The sequence below is a fragment of the Macaca thibetana genome, chromosome 18 (genome assembly GCF_024542745.1).
Source record: "Macaca thibetana thibetana isolate TM-01 chromosome 18, ASM2454274v1, whole genome shotgun sequence".
Taxonomy (NCBI): Eukaryota; Metazoa; Chordata; class Mammalia; order Primates; family Cercopithecidae; genus Macaca; species Macaca thibetana.
In genome coordinates this window covers 30,746,398-30,762,363 of record NC_065595.1, presented here as the reverse complement: position 1 = coordinate 30,762,363, position 15,966 = coordinate 30,746,398, and the positions used below count along the sequence as shown (strand labels likewise).

Genomic DNA, 15,966 nt, shown 5'->3' with positions numbered 1-15,966 from the left:
GAAAACAAGAAAAGGCAGGGGTTGCAATCCTAGTCTCTGATAAAACAGACTTTAAACCAACAAAGATCAAAAGAGACAAAGAAGGCCACTAAATAATAGTAAAGGGATCAATTCAACAAGAAGAGCTAACGATCCTAAATATATACACACCCAATAAAGGAGCACCCAGATTCATAAAGCAAGTCCTTAGAGACCTACAAAGAGACTTAGACTCCCACACAATAATAATGGGAGACTTTAACACCCCACTGTCAACACTAGACAGATCAATGAGACAGAAAGTTAACAAGGATATCCAAGAACTGAACTCAGCTCTGCACCAAGCAGACCTAATAGACATCTACAGAACTCTCCACCCCAAATCAACAGAATATACATTCTTCTCAGCACCACATCGCACTTATTCCAAAATTGACCACATAATTGGAAGTAAAGCACTCCTCAGCAAATGTACAAGAACAGAAATTTTAACAAACTGTCTCTCAGACCACAATGCAATCAAACTAGAACTCAGGATTAAGAAACTCAATTAAAACCATTCAACTACATGGAAACTGAACAATCTGCTCCTGAATGACTCCTGGGTACATAACGAAATGAAGGCAGAAATAAAGATGTTCTTTGAAACCAATGAGAACAAAGACACAACATACCAGAGTCTCTGGGACACATTTAAAGCAGTGTGTAGAGGGAAATTTATAGCACTAAATGCCCACAAGAGAAAGCAGGAAAGATCTAAAATTGACACCCTAACATCACAATTAAAAGAAACTAGAGAAGCAAGAGCAAACACATTCAAAAGCTAGCAGAAGGCAAGAAATAACTAAAATCAGAGTAGAACTGAAGGAGATAGAGACACAAAAAACCCTTTAAAAAAATCAATGACTCCAAGAGCTGGTTTTCTGAAAAGAAGAACAAAATTGATAGATCACTAGAAAGACTAATAAAGAAGGAAGGAGAGAAGAATCAAACAGACACAATAAAAAACGATAAAGGGGATAACACCACCGACCCAACAGAAATACAAACTACCATCAGAGAATACTATAAACACCTCTATGCAAATAAACTAGAATCTAGAAGAAATGGATAAATTCCTGGACACATACACACTCCCAAAACTAAACCAGGAAGAAGTTGAATCCCTGAATAGACCAATAACAGGCTCTGAAATTGAGGCAATAATGAATAGCCTACCAAGCAAATAAAGTCCAGGACCAGATGAATTCACAGCTGAATTCTACCAGAGGTACAAGGAGGAGCTGGTACCATTCCTTCTGAAACTATTCCAATCAATAGAAAAAGAGGGAATCCTCCCTAACTCATTTTATGAGGCCAGCATCATCCTGATACCAAAGCCTGGCAGAGACACACACACAAAAAAGAGAATTTTAGACCAATATCCCTGATGAACAATGATGAAAAATCCTCAATAAAATACTGGCAAACCGAATCCAGCAGCACATCAAAAAGCTTATCCACCATGATCAAGTGGGCTTCATACCTGGGATGCAAGGCTGGTTCAACACATGCAAATCAATAAACGTAATCCAGCATATAAACAGAACCAAAGACAAAAACCACATGATTATCTCAATAGATGCAGAAAAGGCCTTTGACAAAATTCAACAGCCCTTCATGCTAAAACTCTCAATAAATTAGGTACTGATGGAACGTATCTCAAAATAATAAGAGCTATGTATGACAAACCCACAGCCAGTATCATCCTGAATGGGCAAAAACTGGAAGCATTCCCTTTGAAAACTGGCACAAGACAGGGATGCCCTCTCTCACCACTCCTATTCAACATAGTGTTGGAAGTTCTGGCCAGGGCAATCAGGCAAGAGAAAGAAATAAAGGGTATTCAATTAGGAAAAAAGGAAGTCAAATTGTCCCTGTTTGCAGATGACATGATTGTATATTTAGAAAACCCCATCATCTCAGCCCAAAATCTCCTTAAGCTGATAAGCAACTTCAGCAAAGTCTCAGGATACAAAATTATGTGCAAAAATCACAAGAATTCTTATACACCAATAACAGACAAACAGAGAGCCAAATCGTGAGTGAACTCCCATTCACAATAGCTTCAAAGAGAATAAAATACCTAGGAATCCAACTTACAAGGGATGTGAAGGACCTCTTCAAGGAGAACTACAAACCACTGCTCAACGAACTAAAAGAGGACACAAACAAATAGAAGAACATTCCATACTCATGGACAGGAAGAATCAATATCATGAAAATGGCCGTACTGCCCAAGGTAATTTATAGATTCACTGCCATCCCCATTAGCTACCAATGACTTTCTTCACAGAATTGGAAAAAAGTACTTTAACATTCATATGGAATCAAAAAAGAGTCTGCATTGCCAAGACAATCCTAAGCCAAAAGAACAAAGCTGGAGGCATCATGCTACCTGACTTCAAACTATACTACAAAGCTACAGTAACCAAAACAGCATGGTACTGGTACCAAAACCTATATAGACCAATGGAACAGAATAGAGCCCTCAGAAATAATACCACACATCTACAACCATCTGATGTTTGACAAACATGACAAAAACAAGAAATGGGGAAAGGATTCCCTATTTCATAAATGGTGCTGGGAAAACTGGCTAGCCATATCTAGAAAGTTGAAACTGGATCCCTTCCTTACACCTTATACAAAAATTAATTCAAGATGGATTAAAGACTTAAATGTTAGACCTAAAACCATAAAAACTCTAGAAGAAAACCTAGACAATACCATTCAGGGCATAGGCATGGGCAAGGACTTCATGACTAAAACACCAAAAGCAATGGCAAAAAAGCCAAAATTGACAAATGGGATCTATTTAAACTAAAGAGCCTCTGCACAGCAAAAGAAACTACCATCAGACTGAACAGGCAACCTACAGAATGGAAGAAAATTTTTGCAATCTACTCATCTCACAAAGGGCTAACATCCAGAATCTACAAAGAACCCAAACAAATTTACAAGAAAAAAAAAAAAAAAAAACCAACCCCATTAAAAGTAGGTGAAGGACATGTACAGACATTCTCAAAAGAAGACATTTATGCAGCCAGCAGACACATGAAAAAAATGCTCATCATCACTGGCCATCAGAGACATGCAAATCAAAACCACAGTAAGATACCATCTCACACCAGTTAGAATGGAAATCATTAAAAAGTCAGGAAACAACAGGTGTTGGAGAGGATGTGGAGAAATAGGAACACTTTTACACTGTTGGTGGGACTGTAAACTAGTTCAACCATTGTGGAAGATAGTGTGGCAATTCCTCAGGGATCTAGAACTAGAAATACCATTTGACCCAGCCATCCCATTACTGGGTATATACCCGAAGGATTACAAATCATGCTGCTATCAAGACACATGCACACGTATGTTTATTGTGGCACTATTTGCAACAGCAAAGACTTGGAACCAACCCAAATGTCCATCAATGATAGACTGGATTAAGAAAATGTGGCACATATACACCATGGAATACTATGCAGCCATCAAAAAGGATGAGTTCGTGTCCTTTGTAGGGACATGGATGAAGCTGGAAACCATCATTCTCAGCAAACTGTCGCAAGAACAGAAAACCAAACACTGCATGTTCTCACTCATAGGTGGGAACTGAACAATGAGAACACTTGGACACAGGAAGGGGAACATCACACACTGGGGCCTGTTGTGGGTTGTGGGGAGGGGAGAAGGATAGCATTAGGAGATATACCTAATGTAAATGTGGAGTTAATGGGTGCAGCACACCAACATGGCACATGTATATGTATGGAAAAAACCTGCATGTTGTGCACATGTACCCTAGAACTTAAAGTACAATAAAAACAAACAACAAATGTGTGTGAAGAAAGTTTTTTAAAAACGTTTTTGCTATTTATTATTAGAGCAACTATTTGTATGGGTTTTTAAAAAGCAACAGTTCAGCTGTGTTCTAAGAGAATTTGAAATCATTAGTTGGTATACAGGAGGATGGGAAAGGGTTTTTTATAACATGGGGGCTAAACTGCAATTGATTCACCTTTGTGCTTGGATCCCCCAGAGATTCATCCTGCAGTCAAGTAATTTTCCCTACTAAAATCACATCCCTGCCTTTGTGACATGGATAAGGGCATAGTTGAGCATTGCAAAAAACAGGCAGGGAGAGAATGAGGAACACGTGCCAGTGCCCCCTCAAAATTCAGGCTTCCAGACCTGAGATCTCCCTTCCCCTATGGCTGGCTAATCCATCACCATTCCCCACAGAATGATCTCTCATGATCACATCCTAAGTGTGGTATATGGCAAAGACAACAAATTTCACGGCCGCACAGATCCTGGGCTCTATACACCTGTTTCCCCCTCTATAAAATGTAAACCCAGCTGGGTACAGTGGCTCACGCCTGCAATCCCAGTGCTTTGGGAGGCCGAGGTGGGCAGATCACGAGATCAGGAGATCGAGAGGATCCTGGCCAACATGCTGAAACCCCATCTCTACTAAAAATACAAAAATTAGCTGAGCGTAGTGGTGCATGCCTGTAATCCCAGCTACTTGGGAGGCTGAGGCAGGAGAATCACTTGAACCAGGGAGTCGGAGGTTGCAGTGAGCCAAGATTGTGCCACAGCACTCCAGCCTGGCAACAGATCAAGACTTCATTTCAAAAAAAAAAAGAAGAGGAAACCCACTTCACAGAGTTTTTCATCATTTACTGAGATGACGCATGTGAAGTACCAGGCAGAAGTCATTACATAGAGCAGTTGATTAATGTATGTCGATGGTTCCACATTACTCTTACTGGGCATGAAATGGAAATACACACTTTAAAACCATTCCAGCACTTACCAAAAATTTAAACAGTATCTACTCTTTACAAATTATTCCAGAAATTAGAAGGAACACTTCCCAATTCCATTCTATGAAGCCAGTGTTACTCTGAACCAAAACCAAAGACATCACAAAAAACCAAAACGACAGCCCAGTATCTCTTATGAACATAGATTCAAAAATCCTCAACTAAATACTAGCAAATTGTTATGATAAAAACATTCAAAGTATAAATAGAAGTGAACATCCTCAACCTGATAAAAATCCCACAGCTAATAGCACACTTTATGGTGAAAGACTGAAAGTGTTTCCCCTAAGATCAGGAAGTCAAGGGTGTCTGCTCTTGCCACTTCTATTCAGCATTGTATTGAAGGTTCTAGCCAGGGCAATAGGCAAGAAAGACAAAAAGCATCCAGAATGAAAAGGAAGAAGTAAAACTACCTCTCTCTGCAGATGACACAATCTTGTATATAGAAAATACTAAGAAATTCACTTAAAAACTATTAAAATAAATGAGTTCAGGTTGCAGGGTCCAACTTCAATATACAAAACTCAATTGTATTTCTATATATTTGCAATGAACAATCAAAAATAAATTAAGAAAACTATTCCACTATAATGGAATATTTAGGAATAAATTTAACAAGTATAAAATGAAAAAAAACATTATTGAAAGAAATTAAAGATCTTAATAGATGGAAAGACATCTTGAGATAATGGATCAAAACAAAACACTTTTTAAGATGGCAATACTCCTCAAATTCATCTACAGATTCAATGTAATCCTCACAAAGATCCCGCATGGCTTCTTTGCAGAAATTCATGAGCTGGTCCTTAAATTCTTATGTATCTAGGGATCCAGAATACCCAAAGGATCTTGAAGAAAATGAACAAAGCTGGAATAATCACACTTCTAAATTTTAAAACTTACTAGAAGACAAAGTAATAAAGACAGTGTGATACTGGCATAAAGATAGACATACTGATCAGTGAAACAGAATTGACTTTCACATTGACAGTCAATTGATTTTTGACAAGGGTGCCAAAACAATTCAATGAGGAAAAGAATAGTCTCAATCAAAGGTGCTGAAACAAATGGATATCTACATGGAAAAAAATGAAGCTGGACCACTACCTCGTAATATATAAAAATTAACTCAAAATGCATTAAAGACTTAAGCGTAAGGGCTAAAACTATAAAACTCTCAGAAGAAAACATAGTAACAAATCTTTGTGACCTTTGGATTAGGCAGCGTTTTCTTAAATACAATGCCAAAAGCACAAGCAACCAAATTAAAAATAAGTTGAACTTCATTAAAATTTAAAGTTTTTATGCTTCAAACCATCAAGAAAGTGAAAGGGCAACCCACAGAATGGGAAAAAATATTTTCAAATCACCTATCTGATATATCAGCAGTCCCCAAACATTTTGGCACCGGAGATCAGTTTGATGGAAGACAATTTTTCCATGGACCAGGGTGAGGGGGGAATGGTTTCAGTATGGTTCAAGCACTTCGCATTTATTATGTACTTTATGTAACCAGCACATTTATTATGTACTGGTTACAGTGCTTAAATGCCATCTTTCCTTCCTCTCCTGGCTTTAAATTAAGCTCAAGGCACCAAGAGGTGAGTTAAGGGAGCAGCTTCCCCATCCTTAGCACCATGTAGAAAGGGGCAGGAAAAAATGGCAACATGCTGGAGCTCAGGATTGAGGTCACTGGCTCTCCCCACCCCCAGGAAGTCAGAAGGCAGTGACTCTCACTTAAAGGTGCCTCAGCCACTCTGGGGAGCTGCTAATGGGTGTGTAGTGGCCTTACATTAGGTTTGTCCTTTAAGGCTCCACATAGAAAAGTAGGATACACAATACAATACTACTGAGGGCTTGCAAAAGCTCCAAGCACTTTGTTAACACCCTTTTTTTTGAGACAAGGTGTCACCCTGTTACCCAAGCTGGAGTGCTGTGGTGAGATCTCGGATCACTGCAGCCTTGACCTCCCCAGGCTCGGGTGATCCTCCCACCTCAGCCTCCTGAGTAGCTAGGACTACAGGTGCATGCCAACATGCCCAGCTAATTTTTGTATTTTTAGTAGAGATGGGGTTTTGCCATGTTGGCCACGCTGGTCTTGAACTCTTGGGCTCAAGAGATCTGCCCACCTTGGCCTCCTAAAAGTGGCTGGGTTTACAGGTATGAGCCACTGGTACCCAACCAACACTCTTAACACTCTAGAATTCCTTCAAATTTCAAAGAGTTTTTCAATCTTTCTTTCCCCTCAATTCAAGCAGACTCAGTTTGTCTCATCCATTTATCTGTGGATGGGCTTCCACGAGTTACAAGGAGGCTCTGACAAGCGTGTTTTCAAAAGTCGTCCAGGTAATTCTGAGGCTGTAGAGGTTGAGAGCGGCTGGTCTTATGTTTTTATATCCAGCAGAACTCCTCACCCCACAAGTAAATGATAAGCATAGTCAGGGACTCTCGGTATGAAGAGTCAGGCAAAGGGGCTGGCTTTCTGCCCCACAGGAGGTCAAATCAGATAAAGTTGACAAAAATATACAGGCATCAAACAATTTTACCAAGTTGTTATTCTCTGGCAATTTATTTTGCCAAAGAATAATATTTATTGCCTATATTTATTGCCTATAATAATTAATGCAACAGATGTTGTATGTCTTCAGAGGCTAAAATGTGACCTGGCGTTGAGGGCAAGGTACAGAAGAAAAAGCACTGACCGAGAGTGACAATGTTTTATCTGTAGAGGCACCCACTCACCAAGCCTCGTTCTGGCCCCTAGTATGACAAAGGGCAAGGCTGTCACTCATCCATCACACATTTCCTGATACACCTCTCTGTACCAGGAGCCTTGCCAGGGCTAGGGGATACCAAATGAGACAGACTGACTCATGGTAGTTGATATGGTTTGGACATTCATTTCCTCCAAATCTTGTGTTGAAATGTGATTCCTAGTGTTGGAGGTGGGGCCTGGTGCGAGGTGACTGGGTGATGGGGGCGGATCCCTCGTGAATGCTGTAGCACCATCCCCTTGGTGAACTCACCCTCACTGAGTTCACAACAGGAGGTGTAGGTGGCATACACGCTGCTAACCATGGCACTCCCAGACTGTAGTCTTGGCTCGGGTTTTACATCATAGGTTGTTGCAATGAAGTCACATGTTTTTAGGTGGCATTCATAGGACTGGAGATTTCAGGACCCACTTGGTGATGATGTCATCCACTTGGTGATGATGTCATGCACTCTGTGCTGGTCAGATGGCATGTTCCATTTCAGAGGGATATTGACTGTGTGTAGGATGCTCAAAGGATGGTGAGGGGTCTTAGTCTTCTCAGGTGACCTACTGCTCTGTGAGCCATCTAGATATTAGGAGGATGTTAAGGGGAAGCAAAGTTTTCATTGCCCTAGCGTGAAGTCAGTGAGGGATGAGTTCTCACTGAGTTCACGCGAGATGTGGTTGTTTAAAATTGTGTGGCACCTCCCCACACTCTCTTGCTCCAACTCTCGCTATGTGATGCCTGCTCCCCCTTCACCTTTTGCCATGACTGGAAGTTCCCTGAGGCCCTCATCAGGACAGATGCCAGCACTACACTCCTTGTACAGACTACAGAACTCTGAGTCAATTAGACATTATTTACTTATAAATTATGCAGCCACAGGTGTTTTTTTTGTTTTGTTTTGTTTTTTGAGATGGAGTCTCCCTCTGTCGCCCAGGCTGGAGTGCGGTGGCGTGATCTCGGCTTACTGCAACCTCCACCTCCCAGGTTCAAGCAATTCTGCCTCAGCCTCCTGAGTAGCTGGCATTACAGGTGTGTACCACCATGCCTGGCTAATTTTTTTTTTTGAATTTTTTAGTAGAGACTGGGTTTCACCATATTGGCCAGGCTGGAATGGAACTCCTGACCTCGTGATCCGCCTGCCTCGGCCTCCCAAAGTGCTGGGATTACAGGCATGAACCAGTGCACTCGGCCAAGATGTATCTTTATAGTAACGCAAGAACAGTCTAATATAGTAGCTGCCCTCAGAGAGTGTCCAGCCTGGCAGGACAGGTGCATACACAGTACTGATACCAATAAGGGCTGTAGCAGCTTCCTATAAGGCAAGGTTTTTCAGCCTTGACACTGTCAACATTCTGGGCTGGAAAATTCTTTCTTGGGGGAGTAGGGGACTCTCCTGTGCATTACTGGGTGTTCAGCAGCATCCCTGGCTTCTACCCACTAGATGCCAATACAACACACCCTCCTCCCACCTTCAATTTGTGAAAACCAGAATGTCTCCAGGCACTGCCATATGGCCCCTAATGGCTAAATCACCCCGATTGAGAATCACCACAATGAGGTGATTTAGAAGGACAAGAAGGTAGCCTCAGGGTCCATGAAGGCTTCACAAGAGGGTGGGGGTCATCTGGATTAGGCCCAAGTGGAATGTCTCAGGCAGCTGAGGGCCATTCTAGGTGGAAAGAATAAGTGCCTAAAGGTCTGGAAGGAGGAAGGGCACAGGTTTGGGAATGTGAAGCGTTCTACATTGCCAAAACGTGTGGTTGGGCAAGGGCACTGAGAAAAGTCAAGGCTGGGTAGGTAGAGGGAGGGAGAATCAGCTTGTGAATGGCTTCTCTTCCTTTGTCCTCAGGAAACACTGAACTCCTCTTACTCCCCTAACTTGACCTGGGTGGGCCCAGCTCCTCTCCCCAGCCTCTTCCTGCCCTCCAGGATCTGCCTGAATATCTCACTGTTCCTTCTGCCAGGCTCTGATGTCCCCATTCTTTACTGGTTACTTTCTTCTCATTATTAGCTCTTGACCAGCATTCTCCTGGGAAACCTTCCTGTACCACACGGGGTAGTGGGGGTGCCCCCGTGCTCGGTGTCCTGCTCTGACGGGGCCTGCACATCCCTCCAGAGCCCGTGGGACAGCAATGCTTCCTCACGCACCTGCATGCTCAGCCTGGACCAGAGTCCTCAACGCGGACCAAGGGACTATATCGCCAGACTGTCACATCCTCAGAACTCAGGCCAGCGCCAGCACCTGAAAGCTTATCAAATGAATAGAAGGACCCTGCAGACCAAGTTAAGGAGTCTGCATTCCCTCAGTCACAAATAAGGGCTCCCTTTAAAATTGTTTTCTTTTTTTTTTAAATAAATGTGTTTATAGTTGACTAAAATATCTAGAATAAATGAGCTTGTTTAATCAAATAATTCAATTTAGGCAGCACATACAATGTAGGAAAGACACTCTTCAAATGCATCTAATTTGCTATTACTGGAGGCAGTCCACCACTCAATGACTTCATGAGCACCTTTAAATTAGCTTGGCAAATGATCAAAATAGATTTCACTTTTCTAGACATACAAGTAAAATAAAACTGAAAACAACCCAACAGGAGAAACCCGGTATGTACCTCTACAAAATAAAGCCTGGCGTGGTGCAATGAAGTGGTGCAATCTATGTCACAGTTAGGAAGGCAGGGGTCTTGCCTCATCCTGCCAGGAACAAGGCCGTACTCTGAATTAGCCAACTACTGGTAGGTTTTATAGCAGGCTGTGAAGTAACCAGACCTTACCATGGAGCAAAACTTTGCTTTCCCTTAACATCCTCCAATATCTAGACGGCTCACAGAGCAGTAGGTCACCTGAGACGACCAAGACCCCTCGCCATCCTTTGAGCATCCTACACAGTCAATATCCCTCTGAAATGGAACACGCCATCTGACCAGCACAGAGTGCATGACATCATCACCAAGTGGGTCCTGAAATCTCCAGTCCTATGAATGCCACCTAAAAACAAGTGACTTCATTGCAACAACCTATGATGCAAAACCTGAGCCAAGACTACAGTCTGGGAGTGCCGTGGTTAACAGCTTGCATGCCAGCTACACCTCCTGTTGTTTTTGAGGCTGCTTTCTTCCCTCTGTCTCCCTCTTTGATTCATGAATGCAGGTCTCTGACTTGGCTTTGTTATTCTAAGCCATACATTAAAGTGGCATCAGGGGGATTTGTTTTTCTTGCTTGCCTAAATAATTTTGGAGGTAGGCCCATGTTTCTGATCTTTCATTAACAGCAGGAAAGGACCAATCCCACACTCAGCTCCACACCCCAGGGGGGTGAAAGAATGCTTCCTCAATCATATTTCCCCAGGTACCAGCCAACCCCAGTCTTCCCAGCCAGCTAACACAGCTGTTGGCAGACACAGCAAGTAACAAACTTCTGCAGCCAAATGGCCCCCACTTTGTGGTTGTCAGGGCTGCAGGGTATGATGGGAGACGCTTTAACAACATAAAACAGGCGCCTGCATCCCCTGAGCATGATAAAAAAAACACCTTAGGTTTCAGGATTCATTCAACACCGTTCAGCAGGTCCTTTTTTTTTTTTTTTTGGAGTTGGGGGAGTGGTTAGTCTTAACTCTTGCAGGCAATATTACTCAGAGTGTTTCTTCCAAACACTCTGGTCTGGGACAGCTTATCAGACCAACATCGGGGGAAAATCCTGTAACTATGAGGCTAATATAGTCCCTATTAAGTTACGTAAACAAATGCCCCAGCAACATGCTAAAGAACTGTCTTTACTAGTTTGTCTTTGGGGATCCAAATGTAGCTATGGGCTTTGTTTTGTCTTTTTTTTTTTTCAGGTGGGATATTAGTACTGTAAGAAGAGCCAGTGCAAGGTTTCTAGTAGCAAACATGGGAAACTGGTTGGACAACGCCCATCAGAAAAGGTTCCTCTGCCATCTGTCCTTGAGGCTGTGCAGTTACCACATAATAAATTTACAGACACGGCCCCAGGTAGGGGCAACACCTTTAATTCTCCAAAATCTTTAAGGGTTCATTTGACCATTTTCTGAGGATGTTCTTCTAAGTAAGCCCAGTATGAATTTGTTTTTTGAAGTAGCTGAGTTATTAAAGCAAAAGTTGAAAATCAACATCCTTTGGATAGTAAGACAACTTTGAAATGATGGCTAAAGTATCTTCCAAATGGTCATGCAGATGGGTTTTAATTCCTCTCCCACCCCTAAGCTCACAGAAGCTGAAGTGCCGAGGACAGAGTTGCTCATCTCTCTGGAGGTTTCACAAGTCAAGGCTGCCCTTAAAGTCAGAAGATCCTTCCTGACCTGACCGCACTGTGCTCCTGCTGTTCGCAGCCTCACTTACTCCACCTGAGCCCAGTGAGCACCTCATTGGTCCTCACACCCACCCAGCCTACTCGTGCCCCACGGCCAGTGCACGTGTGCCACACCTGTGGCCTGTTATCCCCAAATCGCCTTGGCTTATCTTCTCTCACTCAGGTGTCTTCTCAGAAAGACCTTCTCTGGCCATCAATGGTGAAACCACACCCCTCAGGCCCCCACAGGTCACCCTCCATCCCCTTTACTCTGCTTCATTGTTGTTTGTAGCCCATGGTGGGTAATTCACGTTTGATTCCTGTCTGTACTTTCTTCCCCCATCCCCACACATTTAAACTCCTTAAGAATGAGAAGGGCTTCTTCAAACACCATTCACCTTTGCCCCAGTGTGTAGAACAGGGTCTAACACATACAGGCATTCAAACACCTGCTGAATGAAGGACCATGAGCTTCTTGCTTTCTGCAGCAAGATAACGTCCTTCCAGAGATGGGCCAGGGTCCCCTTCCTAATAACCCTCAGCTTCCACATGAATCATGAGTCCTGGTGCTGCTGAGAGCACAACCCCCTCTTGGCTGGTCAAAGTAGTTCTACTCCATGCCTTTGGGGAGAAGGCTCAACACACTCTGCTGTGAAAGGCCCCATTCCCCAAGCCAGATCTCTCTACCTCTATTTGGAGAAATCAAAACCTTTATAACCAACTAGCGGCTAGTGGTTCTATGACTGATGTCTTGATACAATGCACAACCCAGCCCCACTTGTCTGAATGCTCAGTGCCTGGGGGCCTGCTAGTCATCTCTCACAAGGACCAGGGACCCCACCTGAGAGCCAGGCACCTGGCTGTGGGTGGTTCCTCCTGACCCACCATAGCCCTGCACCAAGCTAAGCCTTGCTCTGGTCCCACTGAGTAGCCATCAGAGCAGATTCTGAATGAGCTATCACCTCTGTGCCTAGGGCAGCCCTGGGGGCCACCTCTCTTTCACCAAACAGAGCAGCCATGAAAAACAGCACAGCTGTACAAAGGCAGCCGGCATAGGGATCGCTGAAGTTTTCAAAAAGAACGAAATGTACACAATGCACAGGCTAAAAGGGAAGGAGGCTAAGGGCCTGGGTGTGGACTACCGTGTGGAAGGCGCCAAAACAACGCATACGTTTAGTAGAAAAGAATGTCATCTGGCCGGGCGCGGTGGCTCAAGCCTGTAATCCCAGCACTTTGGGAGGCTGAGACGGGTGGATCACGAGGTCAGGAGATCGAGACCATCCTGGCTAACACGATGAAACCCCGTCTCTACTAAGAAATACAAAAAATAGCCGGGTGCGGTGGCGGGCGCCTGTAGTCCCAGCTACTCGGAGGCTGAGGCCGGAGAATGGCGTGAACTTGGGAGGCGGAGCTTGCAGTGAGCTGAGATCCGGCCACTGCAGTCCAGCCTGGGCTACAGAGCGAGACTCCGTCTCAAAAAAAAAAAAAAAAAAAAAAAAAAGAATGTCATCTAATTTATGCGACAGAGCTGCTCTGGACTCTGTGGACACAGAGATGAATTCCTGTCCTCAGGGAGACTTGGCCTCCCACAGTCCAAGGCAGGGCAGCCACATGGCCCGCCAATTAATATCGTCAGAGATGGCAAGCCCAGAGTTTTCCAGCATAGCAGTTCCAATACGACACTCGCTGCCTTTGCTGATGGAAATATCAAACTCATTAATTAAACATCTACTGGCGGTCAGGCCCCTCACTGTGCTTGGCTGGTCTCATCGATCTTGCTCAATGCATAGCAGCCCCATGCTCAAGCCCCGGAGGAAACTGACTGTCTGATTACTCAGCATTTATTGAGACGGACACAGTGCCTTTGATAAATACTATACCCTGAGGAGGCACAGAAGACAAAACAAAAAAAAAGCCAGCCAGCTCATCTACCTCCCTCCAACCACCACAACAAAAAGATTCTGAAGATTCTAAAGAATGTTTGCTTCCACTTTTTCTTTTCCAGGACATGCCACTTTATGAGTCATCTCCTGTTGGTTTCTGAGTGTTACTGAGTTGGAATTTGCTTACATTTGGGGTAGGGAAGGGGCTTTTGCACTACTCTGCTCCTAGCGTTCCCGTCCTTGCAGCATCCTTAATTTTTTGTTATCAATTCCAAGCTCTAATTTTCTTTAAGACCTAGGCCAGCATATTATTGCTAGGGAAGAGTAGCAACATTTCTCAAGGAGAGGAGGAGGGAGTCTGCCTCGCTGTTTTGCTCTTCCAGTGAAGATTTTCATATTATAAACTCTTATGCACTCCCTTTGATGGAGACTTGGGTTTTTAGAGTGCTGAAGTCCCCAGGTTGTAGCATTTAGCAGGAAGCAGGGCAGTGGGGCTGGGCTAGTCAAGTGCTATCTGTTGAGGCAGAGATAGGTGAGACCTGATTTTGTGGATCTGCTGGATAAACAGACTTTGCAGGTGTCTGATCTGACTGGGACACACATGCAGGGAAAGTTTTTTCTCCCAGGGTCACTATTCTCAGGAGTCTCCAGTTCTATGCTTGATCCTTTCTGACTTTGGACCTCACCTTCTGGTTTTTATTCATGTAGAAAGGTTACCATTCATCTGCTCCCAAGGGTAGACAAACCACAAGTGTGGAATTCCATGATTTGTAGGTTACGTAGCCACATTTAACAGGAGTTTCCAAGCACCACATGCTTTCTCCTAAAGAATGAATCCACTTCGTGCCTTGTGGTGGGCATGCTGGCAGGTGACTTATCTGGGCAGAGGGTCTTGTGGTACCTCAAAGCAACACATCAGGAGGGTGGCCTTTTATGGGAAGCTCGCATCTTTCTTCTTCCCTTAATCCCCACACCTGGATCCCACCTCTGGCTCCTGGGGTCTGGGTGAAGGCAGGAGCTGATGGTGCTGAGGCCGGAGATGGGAAGAAGATCTACGCAAGCCCAGCAAGGGCCGGCACTGTAGGCTCTAACCCCCATGGGTGTCTGTGTATTCCTCAGCTGCATGTGAGGGCTCAGGCCAGGAAAAGGCAACGGGAAATAGAAGAGAGAAGGACTCTCACATAGGGCCAAGGGCCTCTGCTCCTTCCAGAAGCCAAACACAATCTCATAGCGGCGGCCAGGTGCAAGTCCAGAAGAGGCCTTGGAGATGATCTGAACCAACTTTTATAAATATACACACAGGTGAAGGAACTGAGGCCAGGGAGGCTTTCTGCACATGCTTGGGAATGGCAGAGAGGGGATGGAAGTCTGGAGACTCCAAGGTCTACCCCAGGGCCCTTCCTGCAGCAGCATCCAGCCTGCTCCAATTTTGAAGTTGTTACTCTAACACCCTGAACACTGGGTCTCTCCCTCTTAGATTCCCACCCACTGCGACTCCGCATTGATGGACAGACACTGAACAAGTGGGCAATATGTTATTTTCCCTGTGGCTTGTAGAGATGGGGCGGGGGATGGTGGTGGGAGGCGGAACAGCAATGACCCGAGTCTGTGGAGGGCTCTCCAGGGGCCCTTGGGACTTCCCTGGCTGGAACAGTTATCTTGGCAGTGGAGCAGGGAATTTCTGTGCCCTGATGTTCAGGGTTGGGGCAAAGCTCAGGAAGTTCTATTTCATGGCGTAAGAAATAAGCCCACCAGGGTGGGTGTGACAGGCTGAGACTTTCAATATTCAAAGGGGAGGCATCTCTGCCAAAGCACAATGCTACGTCATGGGCAGGGGTGCCCAGAGGCTGCCCTCCCCAGCAGGCAACATCAAGATCAGCCCCAGCCTCTGTCACAGCTTTCTTGCCAACGAGGATGCAGGCCACCGAGCCAGCCCTGGGCCTAACTCTAGAGCATAAAAACAATGCTCACAGGCAGACACCATGTGTCCCTCCCAGGGGATGCCACAGTGTCCAGCTAACAGCAGAAGCACAGTCATGCTTGTGTGGGTTTCCCCAAAGCATGCCACTTTCTGTCTAGACACAGATGAATGGTCAGTCTGTGGACACGAGCCCAAGATCATGGCAATTTTACCACTTGAAGCAGCAGTGGTCTCTGAGGGGTGGC

The 15,966-nt window shown here is 44.5% G+C and overlaps 1 protein-coding gene across 3 annotated transcripts in view; it reads right to left on the bottom strand.

Annotated features, from left to right (window-relative positions):
• Window positions 1-15,966, bottom strand: part of MYO5B (myosin VB) — a 393,467-nt gene that overhangs the window by 58,240 nt on the left and 319,261 nt on the right. The gene's annotated exons all lie outside the window — the stretch shown is intronic.